At 46.7% G+C, this 20292-nt stretch overlaps 2 protein-coding genes and 1 pseudogene across 4 annotated transcripts in view; all 3 read left to right on the forward strand.

The window, feature by feature from the left end:
• The window catches only part of LOC125101807 (DLA class I histocompatibility antigen, A9/A9 alpha chain-like), a 343654-nt gene that overhangs the window by 106620 nt on the left and 216742 nt on the right, over positions 1 to 20292 (forward strand). The gene's annotated exons all lie outside the window — the stretch shown is intronic.
• Positions 1 to 20292, forward strand: part of LOC125101803 (DLA class I histocompatibility antigen, A9/A9 alpha chain-like) — a 249173-nt gene that overhangs the window by 11934 nt on the left and 216947 nt on the right. The gene's annotated exons all lie outside the window — the stretch shown is intronic.
• LOC125102523 (twinfilin-1-like) lies at positions 552 to 2133 on the forward strand (annotated as a pseudogene).

Genomic DNA, 20292 nt, shown 5'->3' on the forward strand with positions numbered 1-20292 from the left:
CTAAGATCAGCAACACAAAAATAATGTTCACTCACGGCTTCTATTACACATTGTGCTGGAGGGGCACCTGGGCAGTTCAGTCAGTTAATAGTCAGCCTTTGGCTCAGGTCATGACCCCAGGATCATGGTCCTAGGGTCCTGGGATTGAGCCTGCACAGGCTCCCTGCTCCGCAGGGACCTGCTTCTCCCTCTCCTTCTGCCTGTACTCCCGCTGCTTGTGCTCCCTCGTTCTCAAATAAATAAATAAAGTTAAATTAAATTTAAAAAGGGAAATGCCAAGTGAGGTTGTCAGGTTGGCAGTTGTGTTTCTGAAAACTGGGCACACCTCTTGAGGGGTTCAAGGCAAAAGACTCAATGAAGCCAAAGAATAGGGAAAGGAAGGGTTTTACTCACACGTAAAGGAGAACATCGGGGATACTTCCCAAAGCAGTATCTCCCTGCACAACACACTGGGGAAGTTTCAAGCTAAAGGTACAGATGTCATGACTCCTCTGACACAGGACACCTGACCCTCAGTAGGAACTGCTGTCTCTGCTGCTTCTGGCACCTGGATGACACTCGTGCCACTCAGGCTGAAATGTCTCTGCACAGATTTGGCACCAGACCTGGGAGCCCATGGCTGCCACGTCCATGAGACCTGCCTCCAAGCAAGTGGAAGATGTTAAAGATACCTTTGCCAGAGGAGAAATGGAAAGTACAGACTTCTAATAATATCTACTGAAAATGAGATACTTGTGATTGGATCCTGTAGTCAGCCTTCCATTCCTGGGGTAAGGATTATGATTCCTTTGTTTACCCCTCCTAGAGGACAGACAGCTGTGCTATATAGCGTTCTGGTTAGATTCTCAGAATGCCCAGGGATTTGACTGGATATCCACTGCCTGGTCTCCAGACCATTCTAGTAATCATCAAAATTTGTTGTATGCAGGAACAAGTGCAACTCTGAAAAGGGGGTTCGGAGGGGGCCACATTACAGAGGAAGTGTTTGGAACAGTAAAGGAAGATGCATCATTACACAGATATAAAAACACAATCTTCTGTCACAATCTTCTCCTGCCCCATTGACTGCAGCTGAGGAAGAATCACAACAAATTAAAATTAATGAGGCACAAACTGACATGGGTGGAGACACGCAGCATCAAACACTACAAGGAGTAACATTTCCTATTTCTCGAGAAGCTTTTCAAACTTTGGAAACATTAAGTAACAGCTCGACTATGTGCAATTGGAAATAGATATGAAAGATGAAATTATAATTTTGGCCAATACAACAAAGACAGAACAGAAACACTTGCCAAGGAGGATTCCTAAGGATTCAGCACGCTACCATTTCTTCCTGTGGAAACATGCCCATGAAGGAGACGGTTTGAAGTCCATAGTTTTTATTTATTCAATGCCGGGATACACATGCAGTAAAGAGAACGGATACTGTATTCTAGCTGTGAGAGCCCTCTGTCAGAAACTGTTGAAAGACAACTACAAATGGATGTCATTAGAAAGATCGAGATAGGGTGCTTGGGTGGCTCAGTCAGGCAAGTGTCTGCCTTCAGCTCCAGGGTCATGGGATCAAGCCCCACGTCTTGAGCCCTGTTTGGTAGGGAGCCTGTTTCTCCCTCTCCCTCTGCCCTCCCCTCTGCTTGTGCATGGTTCTCTCTCTCTCAAATAAATAAAATTTTTAAAAAATATTTTATTTTTTTATTTGACAGACAGAGATCACAAGTAGACAGAGACGCAGGTGGCAGGGGGGAGGAGGGGAAGCAGGCTCCCTGCTGAGCAGAGAGCCCGATGTGGAGCTCAATCCCAAGACCCTGAGATCATCACCTGAGCCAAAGGCAGAGGCTTAACCCACTGAGCAACCCAGGCGCCCATCAAATAAATAAAATCTTTAAAAAAAAGGAAGAAAGAAAGAAAAAGAAAGAAAGAAAGAAAGAAAGAAAGAAAGAAAGAAAGAAGAAAGAGAAAGATCAAGAGAGAAAATGGGGATGAGTTGACAGCAGACTTCCTTTATGAAGAAGGACACCCAAAGCATTAGGCACGTAGCAAAGTTTTGCAAAACTGAAAGGTCCTGCAGCAAAACGAGGAATTCAAAAACTTACTAGGGGTCCAGCTGAAAGTGAAGCCACTGATGATTAAAATCATTGTATTGAGGATTCCAATCCTAGTTTTTTAAAAGTCCAGCTTTATTACAGGAGAACTGTTCGATCACTGCCCACAGGTCACCTGACCAAGCGCTTCATTTCTGTGTTCTTAAAGTCAAGGTTACAGAAGACTATATAGGATGTGCTTTAATTTTGTCATACTGTTTTCTAAGTTGTGTGTAAAAGTATTTTTTAACTGTTACCACTTTTTAATGGAATTCTTCTGGGCACTGTCCTCTCCATTAGAGTGTTTTTCCAACATTACCCAAGACCCCATGGCTGTATCAGGCTCAGGATAATTTTGTCTTTTGCTCATAGGGTAGTTCTAATGTTTATGTTGATGCATAGCAGTGAAAAAAAATGGAACAATGGGAAAGACCCTTGTTTTGGAATTACCAATTCATGGCCAATGGCCCACAGCCAGGCCACATGGTCAGGTAGAAGGACAATGGAAACATGGTCTACTAAAGGAATAGCCACAGGGGGGCTGGGCCCTTGATCATTATGGGAATTTGTGGCATATCAAAGGAGGACATGATGATGCCCATCACAAGAACCACCTTCTGAGTTTGGAAGTGGATTGGAATGGATGAGTGTGTTTCCTGGTGTCCTCTCTTGGGGTAGCCACCTAGGGCAGGGAAATAAGGGGATAGAGGGGGCTGTGGCAATGCAGGGAAAGGCTGAAATTCTACAGTCCACTTGCATCCTCTGTGGCACAAAATACCAAACAGAACTGTTCTGGCTGCCAACCAAACACCACAGAGAGCTAGGAGGCTGACCCCCCAGTTGTAAAGCCTTGAACATAGCTGGCAAGTCAAAGCCATAATGGTAACCCTGAGGGGCAACAAAAGGGCCTTGACAGGAATGCATATTCTGGATTGAACTTTGCTCATTCAGCGGTAGATGCAAATGGTCAGAGTGCTATTAAAACAAACAAGCAAAAAACAGAGCATAGCTATGTTTCAATTAAAAGTCTAAAAAAATTAAAATGCACAGAGAGGACTGGTCCTGTGAGGACAGCTCAGGGAATGTTACACGTGCACACCTTCACGCACTACCTGCAGAGCAAGATGCAGAACACGCTGAGCGTCGCAGAGATTCCCAGTCAATATGTCACCACAAAAGGTAACCACTCTCCGACTTCTGACATTATAAATTAGTTCTGGTCTTCAACTTCACATATAAAGGGTCATACTCCTGTGTGCGGCTTCTTTCACTCGGTGTCATGTCCATGAGATTCCCCCATGCTGTAGGGTGTCGCCACAGTCCAGTCTTCCTCGGGGCTGCACGGTATCCTGTTGTACAGATAAGCTACAACTTATGTATGTATTTTCCTGTCATATGCATCTATATTGTTTCCCATTTGGGGCGATCATACACAGTACTGCTGAGAACATTCTCGTACACGGCTCTTGGTGCACGTGTGGAAAAAAAAGTACTGAACCCGAAGAATGCTCAGTCACAGTTCTTCACACCACAAACACACGACAAACCATTATGTCACACAATGGGAATACAGACATGCTGACAGAGTAACAGCTTCATGGAGAATGGGAACAGGCAGCAGAAATATTGTGGAAAAGGGGTGTTGGGGCCATGGAGGCGTGAAGTGCTGGTTTACACCCCTTCACAGTGCGTGCTCCCACCCAGCATGAGTGGGGCTACACGATGGTCCCAACCACACACTTTTTCCTGGGGGATATGAGGAGGAGGGGGAGGGGACAAGTGCCAGTGTGACTTTACACTCCTTCCGAAGGGAAAGGACCTCGGTATGACTGTGGTTCACCTCAACATTCTCTCATCTTACCTGATGTAGAGTCTCGGGACAGGGATGCAAGTGTGAGTGCCAGAAACAGGAAGGATCCTAAGACACTGTACGTACTTCATTAAACCCCAATGTGGGAATTCCTAAGGGCCTGAAGGGGAGGGCTGTGCCTTCACCCCATCCAGCAAAGTTGGGACTGTCGGCGAGCACAGCTACATCCCCTGGTTGTCCCTTACCCACCAGTTCTGTCCCTGTGTTTCCCTCCCCTCGATGACCGAGAGTGGACTTGGGGGGAGGGGGCTTCTCAGACTCATGTTGCTGCCGCAGTCTAGACCAGCACATCAGCCACACATAATGTCCCTTCCAATGGCAGAAAGTGCAGTATTAATGCAGAGAAGTAGAAATAGTAACTGAGGGTAAAGGAGGGGATACATTTGCTATGTCATGAGGGAAATCCATAGTACATTAGTGCCCTGGAAGAAGTATGAGCAAGAGATGACACTGTCTCTTAGCTCTGTCATTCCAGAGCCTGAGAGAGAAAGCCGTGTACTCTGAGAACATTCCTGCTTCTGGAACCTGGCAACACTGAATGGACCCAGCAGACCTGAGTGGCCCTGGGAGACGCTGTCCTCCAGAAGGAAGATGGGCTGACTGTTAATGACTGGATGGGACACGAGTACTGGGCCAGCATCTCCGTAGTTCTGGTCCCACTGCTACAAGGGATCTGTGCTCAAAGACCACAGCGTGGCTGCGGGATAAGTAAAATATGTGGTGTTTGTCCCCACTTCCTGGCACCCAGCTCCCCAGCCCTTGGGATCTCCTGGGTGATAAGACTGTCACCAGTACCCTAATGAGATGACTTGGCCGAGGGTCTTAGACAGTTCAGATTGGGGCTGGTGACCAGGAGGACCACACCATGACTAGAGTTGGAGCCATAAGCCTCCCTCCCCAACCTCTGTGGAGAGGCTCTGGAGGCTGCCCTCTGTCCCCAGCAGCCAGTGACTGAATCAAGCGTGCCTATGTCATGAAGCTTCCCCGAAGACTGCTCTACAGTGGGGTTCACAGAGCTTCTGAAATGGCAAACACGTCTATGTGCTCCGAGGTGGGTACTGAAAGGATCCGTAGACAAAAGGACAAGACTGATACAACGCGAAGGTCAAGCAAAGCTTTATTTCGCGCCAAGCATCAAGAATCAAACTGACCGGCCAGGGCCGTCTCTTGCAAAGAGGTGACCCCTCCCCACAGCCTCACAGACTAACTTTTATAGAGTAAAGGCCATGTGGTTGAGCCTGGCCACATACAGGTGGCCAATTGAATAGTCATCTAATTCAGCCTATGACCTTGGCTAGAATTGGCGCCTTTGTCTGGCGCCCAAAAGGCGGGGGCTCACACTCCCTGGTGGGTAATACCTGCGCTTTTACTTGATTGGACGTTTCCATCTGGCTGGACACGTCCTAGAATCTGGACTCCGTTATCGGGGGCTATTTGGCCGTATTTCACCAATTCTGTTTCTAAGCGCTTTCCTCTTGGGGGAAGGGGCAGGTTCAATCTAAGTTTACTGCATAAACAACAAAATGGCTCACTCTGGCTAAGTAGGCCCTTACAGGCACATTCCAAGTCCATGGGGACAGAGGCTCCCGCACCGGAACCTGCACGCTCCCACTGTCCCAAGCCTCTTCATCAGGCTGCTCGTGCATGTCCTTATAATAAACCATAACAGTCAGCATGGAGTTCTCCTGAGAACTAGGAGTCCTTCTAGCAAACTACTGAACATCCAAAGTACCTCCAGCTTTGTAGCCAACTTGAACAACAGTGCCAGGCACGTGGGAACCTGAGAGTTGAGACTTGCCCGTGAGTTGAGGGCAACTTGCAGGATGAGTCCTCCCACCCGTGTGTCCCATGCTCACCCCAGGTCGGCAGGGTCAAGAGTGAAATGAACGAATCAGAGGACACCCAGGTGGTGACAGGGAATCAGAGAGCTGGTCAGTTGGGGAAAGAAACCCTCTCCACCCCACAAAGAGAAATTGAGAGAGCAAGCAAGTAACCTGCGCCTCATCTCGTCTGGGAGCAAAGGATAAGCAGAACGGAGGCCTGTCTATCATGTCCATCTGCCTGTGACCAGCTGCTCAGGGTCCTGTTGAGAAATGAGACAGCGGGCCCAGCATGGAGTCACGGATGCCACACACCACTGAGAATGTCAAACTTAATCTATCTCGACTTTAGCTCTCAGGTTCCCATGACCCTGGCACTGTTGTTCAAGTTGGGCAGCGGTCACGTAAATGCTGACAGATGCTAGAGAGTCTCTCCCCAGAACATCGTCACACATGGGGAAATAGACACAGTCACACGACACGTTGGTGCACACAGAGATCTCATGTCTTGCAGACCTGGGGCTTGTTGTCCTTGCAAGAACAAAAGAGGGCAAATCTGCCCCGAGCCATCAGGCCACCAGCCCACCTCACCACCACCCATGTTTGTGAGCGAGAACTGCAGTGGATGACAGCTGGGTCTGATCACGTAGTGTCAGGGGAACGAGAGGACTGCTGTCATTTGTTACCTACTTGTTCCCTTGGCCAAACCTGAGCGCCTAAAAAGCACCAGGTTGAGATGCAGCCTCAGTCTGTGCTCCGAGAATGACAGTTGTTCTCTCTCCATCCCTTGCCCCCAGCACCCCAGCAGCCTTCTGGCATGAGGAGAATTCCATGGTCAAGGCTTTGGAAGAGACGGCTTCCCTCCATAGATGAGGAAGACGTGTTTTCCCCACATCCTTCCAGTGGGACCCAGCTCCAGGGGAGCACACGCTGGACCCGACTCACAATGGTGGGATAGAGAGAGGCTGCCACTGTGCACGTTGCATGTGACAGGGGGCATGAGTGGCAGTGTGTCGCCCAGGCCCACGAGCGGCTGCAGTGGCCCATGTCCCGACCCAACCAAGTCAGCAGTGCTAGTGGTGACAACTGTGCCTGCCGCAGAGGCTGGGGTTCCTGTGTGAGAGGCAGCCGGACGGCCACTGCGGGTGTGTTCCTGGCTGCGCAGCCTAACCTGTTCCCTGACCATCCCCAGGAACACGTTACATCCACAGAAGATGCACGTGCGTACGCGTGTGTGTGCACTACCTTCTGTCCGAGTTCGAGCAGGGCTGGGTTCCAGGGTTTGCTCAGAGGAACAGCTGCAGAGAGCAAGCGTTCAGAGATGCTCGTCATCCCGCTGTGAACCGCTCCCTAATCCTCTCCCTGATGACACCCCATAAAGAAACAATGCCGTAAATCTCACACATCACACCTCATGACAACAAATGTCCTCCCTCAATTTATGAGGGAAAAAAAACATAGTAAATGAGATTTTAATGTCCCTTCCACCCTGGCCTGCTCACCTCTCTGACCTCACTGGCTCCAGATCCAGCTGAGCACCAGGCTCACTTGTGGTGCTTCTCAGAACACATGGGCCTCTCCCCAGACCCACAGACTCTGAATCTCCCTAGACTGACAGACTCCAACTATTTGGGACATGTCCAATGGATCACCCCCACCACATTTACATTCAGTCTGAGCGTAACTCCTTCCTTTTCCACCTGCTGAAAGAAAACATCCCATGAGATGACATGCAGGAGGCAGGGCCCTAGATCCTAGTTGAAATAGATAGCTTGGACCACAGGGAAGTTTCCAGAACAGTCACTACAGACCTAGGGCAGGATCAGGATCATGAAGGAAAGAGACAGCAGGGCTAGACTAACCATCTTCCTGCAGTTTGTCCTCAGCAAGGACCTTGCTCTCTGACCTGTGACTTCTGGGAATTGGGTTCATTACCACATTCATCAGGGTGATTAATATATCCCTTACTCACACCTGTGCTTTACTACAGTGAATGTAGCAATGAGCCCCACAGTGGACAGGCACATGTGTGCAGATGACACTGCCCAAAAACAAGGCAGGACAGACTTCTACCTGAGCTTGAGACACTGCAGAAGGACAAGAAAACTCAGAGCACCTCCCTTCCCTACCTGAGCTCTCCTTCCTCCACATGACAGCTCCAACCACCACAGTACCAGGGACCACAACAAGAATCAGACCAGCCACAATGCCCACGATGGGAATGGGGGGCTGGGGAGGGGACTCTGGGAAGAGAGGATAAGGGGAGGGCCTTGACCCCCAGGTCTCAGCCCAGACCCTACTGAAGATCTCCACAACAGCTCTCGATGTCCCTGACAGGAGGCTCTGTGCCCAGGTGTCCCTCCTTACCACATCTGAAGGTAATGTGCTCTGGCAGCCCCTCATGCTGCACATGGCATGTGTATCTCTGCTTCTGTCCAGAAGGCTCCACCACAGCCACAACTTCTGAAAGTTTCCATCTCCTTCAGGCCTGGTCTCCACAAGCTCTTTGTCCTGGGTCAGGTCCTTCTCGTCACGCTGCCAGGTCAGGGTGATCTCAGCAGGGTAGAAGCCCAGGGTCCAACACCTCAACACGACCTCATGGTCAGAGGCGGGATGGTAGGTGACATGTGTCTCCGGGGCATCTGAAGAGAAGGGTCAGAAAATTCAGGAATTTAGGGAGGAGTTAAGATGATAGAGGAGTAGGAGTCCCAAAGTTCATCTGGTCCCTGGAATCAGCTAGATAGTTATCAAATCATTCTGAACACATAGGAATCAATGGGAGCTGTGAAGAAAGAAATGCCGCAAGGCTACAAGTAGGAAAGTGACTTGCTTCAGGAGGCAGCTGCCAAGTATTATAAACAGCAGAGCACAAAATCGGGACTTTTAGAAATCTGCTCCAGTGCAGGAGGTCTCTGGCTTAAAGGTACTCAGGTGTCAGAGTGGGGTGGAATCCGAGGTGGGACAGCATGGTCTCAGGATCCCCAGGGTCACTGAAAGAACAGGGGTGCCTGAGTGCACAAAGATCCCAGGCATCGGAGCGGGGAAGCCGGCTGCATGCTGTGAGTCTGGGTGCTGGCTTTCTGCTCCGTGTTGCCATAAAGCGGGAACCGCTGCACAATTCAGTGAACTGCTCTCTGAGCAGGGGCCCAGTAAGCAGCAGAATCCCAGGAAGACCCCCACCTCCCCTGGGTGGAACTGCACCAGTCCCTGCTGCAGGAGTCTATCAAGTTTGGAGTTTTGAGACTCAGTCATGTTCCTGATGTAAGAACGCGTGGTCACAGGCTGGGTGAACACAGAGTTCATAGGGAAACCGGGGGACCAGACTGATTGATTGCTTTTCTGTGCAGCTCACTAAAGAGTGGGCAGTGTGAATTTTCAGATCCAGGACTAGAGAGCAAGGTGCAGCCATATTCACCCCACTGATCAGAGCTGAAAGCCTCAGGGACCAAAACAGCGTCACCTAGTAGAATCCAGAGATTGAAGCAGTGATCAAAAACCTCCCAAAAAACAAGTCTGGGGCCTGATGGATTCTCTGGGAAATTCTACCAAACATTCAAAGAAGAAATAATACCTATTCTTCTGAAACTGTTCCAAAAATAGAAACAGACAGAAAACTTTCAGACTCTTTCTATGAGGCCAGCTTTTCCTTGAGCCCCAAACCAGGCAACAACCCCATCAAAAAGGAGAATTTCAGGCCAATATCCTTGATGAATTGGATGTCAAAATTCTCAACAAGATCCTGGCTAATACAATCCAACAGTACATTAAGAGGATTAGCCATCACCACCAGATGGGATTTATCCCTGGGATTTAAGAGTGGTCCAACATTCCTAATCAATCAATGCGATAGAACACATAAATAAAAGAAGAGAAAAGAACCATATGGTCCTCTCAATTGATGCACAAAAAGCATTTAACAAAATACAGCATCCTTTCCGGATTCAAACTCTTCAGAGTATAGGGATAGAGGGAACATTCCTCAAGTTCATAAAATCCACCTATGAAGAACCCACAGTGAATATCATTCTCTGACTCTTTTTTTTTTTAAAGATTTTATTTATTTATTTGACAGATAGAGATCACAAGTAGGCAGAGAGGCAGGCAGAGAGAGAGAGAGGAGGAAGCAGGCTCCCTGCTGAGCAGAGAGCCTGATTCGGGGCTCGATCCCAGGACCCTGGGACCATGACCTGAGCCGAAGGCAGAGGCCTCAACCCACTGAGCCACCCAGGCGCCCCTGAATATCATTCTCAATAGGGGAAAGCTGACAGCCTTCCCATGGAGATCAGGAACATGACAAGGATGCCCACTCTCCACTGTTGTTCAACGTAGTACCAGAAGTCCTAGCAACAGCAATCAGACCACAAAAAGAACTAACAGATATTCAAATTGGCAAAGAAGAAGTCAAACTCTCTGTCTTTGCAAATGACATGTACACTATGTAGAAAACCCAGAAGTCTCTACCCTCAAATTACTAGAACACATACAGCAATTCAGTAATGTAGCCGAGTACAAAATCAATGCACAGACACCAGTTGCTTTCTTAAACACTAACAATGAAAGTGTAGAAAGAGAAATTAGAGAGTCGATTCCATTTACAATAGTACCAAAACCCATAAGATATCTTGGAATACCAAGGAGGTAAAGGATCTATATTCTAGGAACTACAAAACACCCATGAAAGAAATTGAAGAAGACACTAAAAGATGGGAAAACATTCTATGCTCATGGATTGGAAGAATAAGTATTGTTAAAATGACTAAGCTGCCCAGAGCAATCTATACTTTCAAAGCCATCCCGATCAAAATACCAATGGCATTTTTTAAAGTGCTGGAACAAACAATCCTAAAATTTGTATGGAACCAGTCACCAAAAAAATGTTGAAAAATAAAAACAAAGCTGGGAGCATCACATTGCCTGTTTTCAAGCTATATTACAAAGCTGTGATCACCAAGACAGCATGGTACTGGCACAAAAAACAGACAGATAGACCAATGGGACAGAATAGAGAGCCTAGATATGGACTCTCAGCTTTATGGTCAACTAATCTTCAGCAAGGCAGGAAAACATTTCCAATGGAAGAAAGACAGTCTCTTCAATAAATGGTGCTGGGAAAATTGGACCGCTATATACAGAAGAATGAAACTGGACCATTCCCTTACACCATACACAAAGATAAACTTGAAATGGATGAAAGACCTCAATGTGAGACAGGAATCCTCAAAATTCTAGAGGAGAACATAGGCAGCAACCTCTTCAACATCGGCCACAGCAACTTTTAAGAAACGTCTCCAAAGGCAAGGGAAACAAAAGTGAAAATGAACTTTTGGGACTTTGTTAAGATAAAAAGCAAAGAGGCAACCCACAAATGGGGGAAGATTTTTGCCAATGGCACTACAAAGGGTTGATATCGAAGATCTATAAAGAACTTCTCAAACTCAACACCCCAAAAAACAGATAATCAAGTCCAAAAAATGGGCAGAAGACATGAGCAGACACTTCTCTGAGGAAGACATACCAATGTCTGACAGACACATGAAAAGTGTTCATCATCAGTAGCCTTGGGAAATTAAAATCAAAGCCATATTGAGATACCACCTCTCACAAGTCAGAATGACTAAAATTAATAAGTCAGGAGACAACAAATGTTGGCAAGGATGTGGAGACAGAAGAACCCTCCTACACTGTTGGTGGGAATGCAAGCTTCTGCAGCCACTCTGGAAAACAGTATGGATATTCCTCATAGAGTTGAAAATAGAGCTACCCTACAACCCAGCAATTGTACCACTGAGTATTTACCCTAAAGATACCAATGTAGTGATCCGAAGGAGCACGTGTATAGCAATGTTTATAGCAACAATGTCCACAATAGCGAAACTATGGAAAGAGCCTATATGTCCATCAATGATAAATGGATAAAGATATGGTACACACACACACACACACAAAGGAATAATACTCAGCCATTTAAAAATGAGAATTTGCTATTTGCAATGATGTAAATGGAAATAGAAGGTATTATGCTAAGCAAAATAAGTCAACCAGAGAAAGATAATTATATGATCTCATTCACATGTGGAATTTGAGAAACGAAACAGAGAATCACAGAGGAAGAGAGGAAAAAATAAAACAAGATGAAGTTAGTGAGAGAGACAAACCATAAGGGACTCTTAATCATAGGAAACAAACTGAGGGTTGCTGGAGGAGATGCGGGTAGAGGGATGGAGCCACTGGGTGATGGACGTTAAGGAGGGCATATTTTGTAATGAGCACTGGGTGTTATATAAGACTGATGAACCACAGTCCTGTACTCTGAAACCAATAAAACATTGAATGTTAATTAATTGAATTTACATTTTAAAGTGTTGGAAAAAATTAGAAGATAAAAATAAAAAGCTAAAAAAAGGTTTCCTGAAGTTTGAGAGAGGAAATAAACAGAAGCACTGAGGGCCTTCCAGGTTCCACAAGTTAGCTGGGCTTCCTCTGGGTGTGGGGATGCAAGAGTGTGTGAAGAGCCAGCATGGAGGGGACTGTGCCCAACCCATGCTCAGTGCCTCCTCAGCTCTGACATGGCCACAGCTCTGCTGGTCATCCTTGGTGCTCCTTTGTCCCTCATCCCATCAGTGTAAACTTGTCCCACCAGGTCCTGGGATCACAAGGACTCAATCTCTCTTGTCTCCAGGACCTTGGGAAGCAAGTGCTTCCTGTGAACAGGGTTGCCAAGGCTTAGGCCTGGGTCAGGACTCAGCCCCCAAGTTTTGCCTGTCTTTCCTCCTCCTCCTCCCCATCTTTGTTTCTATGGAGAATTAGGCCTGTTGTTGTTCTTGGGTACAAGTTCTGCTCTCATGTTCTCTGGTGTTCCCAGTCTGGGACAGCCCCAGGGGTCCTCTGGTCTCTCATTGTCCCCACAAGGCCCAGGGAGCCCCTGCACACAGGAGTATCTCTGGGTTTCAAAGGCGACTTTTTCAGACCCATCCATCTCTTCTCCTTCTAAGGCTGTTCTGGATCATTCTTTCCATCTTTCCCCCATCTTTTTTAAAAAGCAGATTATGGAGTTAGAGACAGCAACTGATAATTTCTCATCCTTATTAAATTTCCTTATTTAGTTTCTATTTTCTTGGCTCACCCACATGCCCCTCTGCTCTTCTAGTAATTCCAGTTCTGGCTCCACTCCTAATTCATAGAGTGATGAAACAGTGTCTAATTTGAATTCACATTTCTCTGGAATACATGACCCATAAGCCTAGATACGCCTTTTCTTTTTCTTTTTCTTTTTTTAAAGATTTTATTTATTTATTTGACAGAGAGAAATCACAAGTAGGCAGAGAGGCAAGCAGAGAGAGAGGAGGAAGCAGGCTCCCTGCCAAGCAGAGAGCCCGATACGGGGCTCGATCCCAGGACCCTGGGATCATGACCTGAGCTGAAGGCAGAGGCTTTAACCCACTGAGCCACCCAGGTGCCCCGAGATACGCCTTTTCTGAAGGGGAAACTCATTGTTTCCTGCACATGCAGGAGGGATGATGTGGGGAGGTGGACATGGGGATGTGGAAGAGACCACCACTGGTGAGAAAAGTGATAGCTTCCATGAACAGCTGTGGCCTAAGGCTCATCTAGAAGAGAGAGGCCCTCTGTGCAGATCATTTCTCCAAGTGATAACTGAGTGTCAGACACAGGAACACTATTGTAGCATCTAGGACACCTCAGTGAAGTAGAAACAGACCAAATGGGCCCGTCAGGTGGGGCGTATGTGCTGGTAGTGAGGGGCAGACTGCTCTAGTAACTAAGGGAAGTGTGTGTGTTAGAGGTTGGTAAGTGCAGTGAGGAAGGGGACGCAGAGGAGACCTGTGTGGGGACAGGGAAGATGGCCACTTTACAACAGTGGTAAGTGTGAGCCTCCCTGAGAAAGTGACCTCTGAGAGATTTGAATGACATAAGGAATTGTGTAAGAAGAGGTCTGGGGGAAGTTCTTTCCAGGCAGGGAGCCTCCAGTGCACACGCACTAGGGCAGGAGCATGTCCTGTGTTCAAGAAGGGGTGAGGAGGTCACTGCAGCTGCAGCAGAGAGCAGGTGACATGAGGTCAGATACTGACCACATCATGTAGGCCTGAGGATGTGAGAAGGGTTTTGAGTTTTCTCAGAGTGAAACGTGGAGTTACAAAAATAAACAGAACAGCGTAGGGGCAAGATGGCAGAGGCTAGGGGACCCTACTTCAACCAGTCCCCTGAATTGAGCTGGATAGCCATCAGAGCACTCTGAACACCCATGACATCGGCCTGAAATGTAAGATTATGCATCTGGATCTCTATGGGGGCAGAGGATCATCAGTCAAGAGGTACAAAACATGGAGTTGGGATTGTGCAGACAGATATTGGAGGAGAAACAGAAGGGGGAGGGAGCCACCATTAGAAGGGGGAGGGTAGCCACATACATTACTCACTGCTTGTCAAGGTAAGTGTACTCTTACTCCCCTCCACCTGTTTCACCCAAACCGCACGCCCCTATGCACCTCTGGTAACCATCCATTTGTTCTCTATAGTTATGTTTATTACTGTATATCTATGTGTTTATATGTGTTTATATTCCATTTTTTAATTTCTCTTGTTTTGTTTCTTAAATTCCACATATGAGTAAAATCATACGGTCTTTGTCTTTCTCTGACTATTCTGCCTGCATGATACTCTCTTGATCCATCCATGTGGTTGCAAATGGCAAGATTTCATTCTTTTTTTATGGCTGAATAACATTTCATTGTATAAATGTACTACATCTTCTTAATACATTCATCTATTGATAGATATGCAGGCTATTTTCATAATGGGACTATTGTAAATCGTGCTGCAATGAACTAGGGATGCACATAGATTTTTGAATTAATGTCTTCATATTCTTAGGGTAAATACCCAGTAGTGAAATTCTGGATCATATGGTAATTCTATTTTTAATTTTCTGAGGAACCTCCATACTGTTTTCCACAGTGGCTATACCAGTTTACATGCCCATTAATAGTGCTGGGTTTCTTTGGCAGAAGTGGTTCAGCCCTGGGGCAGAGATTTTCTCTGTTGGATCCTTTGAGCCTCCCCCCAACAACCCCGTCCAAGGAAGCCCTCTTTGTCTGATGGAATGCACATACGTTCCGCTGGTGCATTGTACTGTGATCCACCTGTCCTTAAGCCTCTTAATAAAGAATAGAGACACCAATCATGTGGAGACAGAAGTGAATCCTCCCAGGGGTGCCTGGGGGGCTCAGCTGGTTGAATCCAACTCTTCATTTCAGCTCACCCATGATCTCAAGGTTGTGAGATTGAGCCCAGTGTGAGGCTCCATGCTCAGTGCAGAGTCTGTGGGATTCTCTTTCTCCCTCTCTCTCTTCCCCTCTGTCTGCTCATGCAATCTCTTATTCTGTAAATCACAATCAATCAATGAATAAATAAATATAAATAAAACAAAAAAGAAGAAGAGGGAGAATGAGAAGGAAGAGGAGGAGGAGGAGAAAGAGAGTAAGGAGGAGGAGGGGAAGAAATAGTGATTCCTCCTAGTGTGGACAGTCCAGGGAGGCAGTGGTCAGAAAACTGAACCAAGGAACATAGGCATCAGGCAGGAGAGGAAGCCCTAGCCTCACTGTCACAAAGAGTTGTTCCCTTATAATGCCCTCAGCCCAAGAACCCACCCTTCATGCCCCACCTCGAGCATCAACACATGGCTCCAACAGAGTGAGGCCTGGATCCTGGGTCCAACAACATGCCTGTCCAAAGGAACTGGGTCCTATGAAGCACAACAGACTTGGAGAATGAGAGCTTCAGCCAGAGGTGGAAAGGTGAGAGAAACAGTCCTGATCTCTCTCTCCCTTAGAGGGGAGCAGGGCTAACCTTGTACCTCACTGGCTCTGTGCTTTCTTCTCCAGTGCTCCCATCCCTGAACATGACCTGCAGCCAGACCTTGGAGGTCAAGGCCAGCCTGACAGGATGGGTGTTCTGTTTCTCTCCCAGGAATATCTCCCTGACCAGTATGCCCAACAGTTTATGGGAGTCCTGCCTAGTGAGAACGGGACCTACTGGATGTGTGTGGCCATAAGGATTCTTTAGAGAGAGGATCAGAGGTTCACTTGCTACATGGAAGCCACAGGGAATTGAAGTGAACAACCTGTGCCCTCACATTCTGGGCCTGGTCAGGACAGGAGACAGGGTGCAGAGAAGATAGCAGTGCTGTGCTCCTGGGGTAGCCAGGTCAATATAAAGCCCTTTTCCAGGAAAGGCCCTGGTGCATCAGAGTGGAAGAACAACCCTCTGTTTTTCTTATTGTTGCTGGTTTCCTTATTGTCATTCTTTTTTTTTTAAATTTATTTATTTATTTTTTAATTTATTGTCAGCATAACAGTATTCATTGTTTTTGCACCACACCCAGTGCTCCATGCAATCCGTGCCCTCTCTAATACCCACCACCTGGTTCCCACAACCTCCCACCCCCTGCCCCTTCAAACCCCTCAGATTGTTTTTCAGAGTCCATAGTCTCTCATGGTTCACCTCCCCTTTCAATTTCCCCCAACTCCCTTCTCCTCTCTAACTCCCCTTGTCGCCCATGTTATTTGTTATGCTCCACAAATAAGTGAAACCATATGATAATTGACTCTCTCTGCTTGACTTATTTCACTCAGCATAATGTCATTCTTGCATGAGTCCTCTCTCTAAGAACAAAAAGTCAACAAGAGCTGTGGAAGCCCAAGTGAGAAATCTGGGCAGTGGGTGGGATGGGAGAGGCTCTCGGGGCTATGGGGGTCCCTCATGTCTCCCTCTGCACAATATGGAGGGAAAAACAAGCCTCTGTAACAGGAGCTACAGTCAGAGTGCTGAGAGAGTGGGAGCCACATGTGCATATACACCCTTAGCACTACACAAAGCCAAGGTCCCTGGGGCCCTTGAGTGGTGAGCATGACCTCTCCTTGCTCTGGATGAGGGTTGGGTAGTGGGGGCTGAGGCACCCTGCTCTGAGCTGGTCCTTACTTCTCTCTACCCTCAGGCTCAGCAAGGTTGGTCCAGGGGCATTTCCAGGTAAGAGATAGAGGAGAGGGGATGACAATGGCAGTTTCAGGATGCAGAGGATGGATAGATAGCCTCAGAGATGGGGGTCTCAAGAATCTCCTACACCTCATTTACAAGAAGGTTGTAAGAGGCATTGCCTGAATTGCCTGGGGAGTCCCTGCTAGGAAAGGGGCAGGAAGGCTCTGGCAGTCTCAGCCAGGAGCATCTGGGGAGGACCTGTGATTCCAGATGCGAGTGGACCAAGAAGGAGCAAGGAAGTCCTCATGCACCTGAAAGCTAGGCCAGGGATGAGGGTGGAGGGCTGTGAGCATGGGATTTTCCTGTGTCAGGTCATGTACAGACCCCACTGCAGCCTCTTTTTCTAGAATGCTTGCCAGTCATCTGAGCTTTCTGATGTGCCTTCCAGTTAGGAGCTATTGGCTCAGGGGAGGGGAGGGGAGGGGAGGGAGGAGGCTGAGCTGCCAGTGGGGTCTGTGCCTGTGGTTGAGCGTGGCCAACAAGCAGACAACAGCCCTGGTGCACAGGTGGCTATGCAAGTGGAGATCAAGACACCTAGGGAGAGAAGGTGCTGTGTTTGGGAACACTGCCTGGCCTCAAGGAAGAGGTAATAGGACCTTCCTTCAAGGATGCCCTGTGCTCCTTGGGTGGAAGTGTTGGGGCTTGAGAGGAGGGAAGGCTTTGAGTTGCTGCTCCAGAGTGGTGTTCTTGGCCCCAGGGCCCTTTCCTGCTCCTGTCCTTGTGGTCCGTGGAAGCAGGCCCAGGTGATGATGCTGAGGGATCATGTGGGGCAGGGGAAGACCAGTAGAGGCTGAGAAAAGAAGTGAGAGAAAGAAAATAGTGAAGGTGTTATCCTCCTTCAGAAAAAGGCAAAGCTGAGTTTGGACAACTGAAGAAGTCCTGAGAGCACACAAAGCAATATTTGGCACCAGATGGCCTTCTATTGGTTTCTTTTTCCTCCCTGAGCTTGTTAGCTTTCAAGACCTGGATTAACACCAGATGGCACCAAATGCAAGCAGCATTTAACAGCCTCAGTACAATCCCCATTGAGAGGCAACATATTCCAGAATATTCTAGACCATTCATATCTCTAGATGACTGTAGCCCCAACCCATGTCACACAGAGCAGAAGATCTATTGCTGGTGGTTGTATTATGTGGAGATTTTTTGTTATCTAGCAATAGGTAACAGCAATGTATAATGTACTACTAATATTACATTCTATTTATTGTCTGTCTTTCCGGTGATATGGGAAGCATTAGGACAATATGTGCTGTGACTCTGGCATTAAATGATTACCAGGCCTAACACAGAGATTGGCCCAGAGGCATTCATGGAATATACCTAGAGGAATGAATGAATGAATGAATGCTGTGATCGGAATTCCTCAGAGTTGGGCTTGGAGCTGGTAAGAGGAACGTTTATAGACATTTCACATGGGGAGTTCTTTATGAAGTGTGTGTGCATCTGCACGAGTTCCTATGTGAGTTTAGTATGTACGTATTGGTCTTGGTTGCCTGAAAAAGGAACCAGAAATATGAAGAGTAACTCCTGCACTCATATTCCAAACACATGGGCAGTATCAACAGATAGCACCTAACCACCAGATGCCTCTGAGATGTCTTGGGCTCGGGAAGGGGCTTTAGTTATGTTGTAGATCATTGACTCAGCTGCAGGGCTTAAGGCCCTTTGGAGCACGTGGTGAGCCACCGTTAAATCCCCAGATCAGCCATCAGGCTAGAAATGAAATTTGAGGTTGAGTAGCAGAGCTCCTATCTAACTGTTAAGAGTAGCAGACAGTGGGACTTGAGGTGGTCAGGACTGAAGATTCTGGCATTGACATCATTTAACATAACTGAGGAAAGAGCCAGTATCCCAGCCTCTAGCTTTAGAGACAGCAGTAAGAATGAGTGACAGGAACTCGTCCCCAAAGTCATCGCCATGGAAAGTGGCAGTGTGTTTATTGGAACATCTGGCATATTTGTGGGGCTGGCTGCAGATCTGGGAATCAACAGTTCTGGCTTGGAGACCTCTCTGTTCCCTAAAGCCAGAGTCCCTGGGCACTCAGTGGGGAGGAAACATCAATATCAGTGTAGATTTTTGGGAAACACTTCACAAGCCAAACCTGACCAGACATGCATCACCCCTTTATGTAGGGCCCTGTGCTAGTGTCATAGGTCAGGGACACACTGGGGAGGTAATGAATGAGCAGGAATAAAGGAGCTCAGGTCTTCTGTCCTCAGCCCTGTGACCACAAAGAGGTACTGCCACTCTGCTCTCAGATTCTCAACAAACAGCACTGAGGTGGGGATTGGGGGGAGAGGCTGGAAGAAATGGGGATGTAGAAAGTACACACATGTTCAGGAAAAAGTGTAGGCTCAAAATGACATGTGGAGAGCTGATGTGTATACCTAAGGATGATTTCTGGCACACAGCCTAGAACAATATGGAAATTAATACAAACAACAAACATGTTGATGGGAGAATCTGATTTTCAGAGTTACCACATCATAAGATTGAGATGACCCATTTTCAAAAATAACAAAACACCAAGTGTACAAAGAAACAGGACAACATGACCCGTTCCAAGTGAAAAAAAGAAAAAAAGCAGAAAGTGCTCCTATGGAAGATCAGATGGTGGACTTACTAGACAAGGACTTTAAATCAACTGTCTGTATCATGCTCTGAACATTAAAGAAGTAAAAAAAATTAGATATGGATAAAATAAAGTATTTACAAAGATATACAAAACACAAAAAGAAACTAAAAGGAAATTCAAGTGCTGATACGCACAATAACTCAAATGAAAGTTTTACTAGAGGTGTTCAAGAGCAGATTTCAGCAAGTAGAAGAAAGAATCACTCAACTTGAAGGGAGGACCATTGAAATGATCAAGTCTGAGGAACAAAATGAACACAACTGAAGAAAAGGGAAGAGAGCCTACTGGAGCACTGACATAACATAAAGGGAACCAACATAAGCATTTTGGGAGTTGCAGACAGAAGAGAAAGAAAAAGGTAAGAGAGATTGTTTGATGAAATAATGGCTGAAAACTCACCGAAATTCAAGAAAAACATAAACATACTCCAATCAAATCGTACAGCTTGTCAGAATAGTGACAGAGAGATGATCCAACTATATGTTATTTAAAAGAGACTCACTTTATCAAAAAACACAAATAGTTTGACAGTGAAAGGATGGGAAAAGGTATTCTGTGGACAAAATAACCCAAAGAGAACTGGAGTATTTCTACGAATATCAGTTAAAATAGACTTAAAATTAAAAAAAATGTAGAAGAGACAAAAAGAACAGTATATGTGAACACAAGTTTCAATAGCACATGAAGATGTAACAATTATAAATGAGTAGCATTTAATAACAGATCAACAAAATCTATGAAGCTAAGCTTCATAGAATGAAATGCAGAAGTAGAGAGACCCACAATAATAGTTGAAGAATTCAATATCCCATTCTCAAAATTAGATAG

This window comes from Lutra lutra, chromosome 6 (genome assembly GCF_902655055.1).
Source record: "Lutra lutra chromosome 6, mLutLut1.2, whole genome shotgun sequence".
NCBI lineage: Eukaryota > Metazoa > Chordata > Mammalia > Carnivora > Mustelidae > Lutra > Lutra lutra.